At 40.8% G+C, this 1989-nt stretch overlaps 1 long non-coding RNA gene across 1 annotated transcript; it reads left to right on the top strand.

The window, feature by feature from the left end:
• The first annotated feature begins 606 nt into the window (after positions 1-606).
• LOC125523254 lies at positions 607-1711 on the top strand. Its single transcript, XR_007290150.1, has 2 exons — positions 607-790; positions 1349-1711. It is a non-coding gene; the product is annotated as an uncharacterized LOC125523254 (long non-coding RNA).
• The last annotated feature ends 278 nt before the right edge of the window (positions 1712-1989 follow it).

Below are 1989 nucleotides of genomic sequence, written 5' to 3'. Positions count from 1 at the left end.
ACGCATATATGGCGCGCCAACAGTTTGACCAGCAGCTGAGGATGGTCGCACGCAAGCCGGCGGCGCACGACGGCGAGGCTGGCTGTACCCGTGCCCTCATGCCCTGTCGTCGGACGACGAGGAGTAAGCATCTAGTCTGAACTTTCGTCAGTTCAGTTAGTGCAGACGAAAGCGCAGTTACGTCAGTGTAGTTGTACTGCCATCAGTGAGTCTTGCATCAGTAGTTTGTGCTCTCGCCGGCGATGAGAGATCAGTGGTGTTGAATGAGAGCGACAACGGCGGCGAGGGCAAGGGGCGAGAGAAGTTATTAGGGATTGAAATTAGGGAATCGCCACGAGCAGAGGATTTGGAGTTTTGTGTGCTACTGACCAGGGGACCTAATAACATAAATAATATATATAGTGGGGGGCTTTCTAAAAAATAACAAGACGCCGGGTGCGTGCCTTTATCCGACGTGGCCTGCCAAATGTCACGTTGTGAGCAATTTGTATGCATTTGTTACGGCAGTAGAGTTCATGTACTACTTTTTTGGGGTTTTTTAGTTTTTGTATGAAACTGTTCCCACCACCACAAGTTTATGTACTAAAACATGTATTAACTTTTTTAAAACTATGGTTGTATCACTTGCTTTTGCTATGTCAGCCATGCTAGAAAGCGTTGTGTGGTGTAGGTGGTTTCTCATAGTTTTAGTGTTGTCAGATTTGTTGACAAAGAGATAAATTACGATGCAAATTGACACTATGTGATGTGATGAGTGATGACGATTTGGGTACTTTGGTTAATTGAGCATGTAAGTACCTCTTGTACCTTTATTCTTTTCTTTGCAGGAACTACATCTTTATTCTTGTGTTGTATGTTACTACTTATTAGATAGCTTCAGTTTCAGTTTATCATACACGTGTATGATCACTTATAATCGTAGGCTGTTACATGCATATCGTCACACTGATTGCACAAATACCTGTACATTCTGCTCTGAATCTATGATATAGCTAACACATGTCGTGTAAGATTTACTCCCTCCGTTCCTAAATATTTGTCTTTCTAGAGATTTCAAATGGATTACCACATACGGATGTATATAGACATATTGTAGAGTGTAGATTCACTCATTTTGCTCCGTATGAAGTCACTTGTTGAACTCTGTAGAAAGACAAATATTTAGAAACGAAGGGAGTATTAGATATCGCATATTTATGTTTCAGTTGATTGTGAATCGGAAGCTGGGTTGTGGTTTGGCAAACAAAAGGCATTAGTTTATGAATAGTCTAGCTACTAAAGTGTTACAGAATAGGTTGATTAGCCAGACTCGAGTCATTTTCCAAAACAATATTGGTTTGCCTCGCAGGAACTTCGAGGAAAATAAAAGCTTCTGGTGTATGAAAGCTCCTCCAAGTCTCATCATGGTCCATGATACTTAACCATCCTCAAAACGTTAACACAACCTTACTTGACTGGGGGAGAGCAAGATGGGAGATGAACAAGGTCCACACTGGCATCATGCGACAATCTTTCAAGAGAATGGAATTTGGAGGTTGTTGGCTTTCATGTCACACATGTTATTGTTAATCACTGTTGTATATTGCTGAGAAGGGGATAAACAACTACAGATTTAATTTGCATTTGAAATGCCTTTTGTTTTCTGCAACATTGATTGTACCAAAACTTAGTTAGTTTCCATACCGATGGCTTGATGGTGTGTAATGGACAACACAACGAGAACAACATACTTTCATAAAGCATTAGCCTTATCCTTAATATAACTCTTCGTTGGGCCTGTAATAGGCCTGGTAGTTTGTAAGACTTGGTGATTTCTGATAGTGGAAATCGGAGAGGAAACTCTCTTTTTCGGGCCTGTAATAGGCCTGGTAGTTTGTAAGACTTGGTGATTTCTGATAGTGGAAATCGGAGAGGAAACTCTCTTTTTCAAAAAAAAAAACTCTTCGTTGGGCTGTAAAGAAAAATAGATCCCTTAGCACGAAGAGAACA

Source organism: Triticum urartu, chromosome 7 (assembly GCF_003073215.2).
Source record: "Triticum urartu cultivar G1812 chromosome 7, Tu2.1, whole genome shotgun sequence".
Classification (NCBI taxonomy): domain Eukaryota; kingdom Viridiplantae; phylum Streptophyta; class Magnoliopsida; order Poales; family Poaceae; genus Triticum; species Triticum urartu.
The sequence above is the reverse complement of the archived record's forward strand: the minus strand, read 5'-3'. Positions and strand labels throughout refer to the sequence as shown.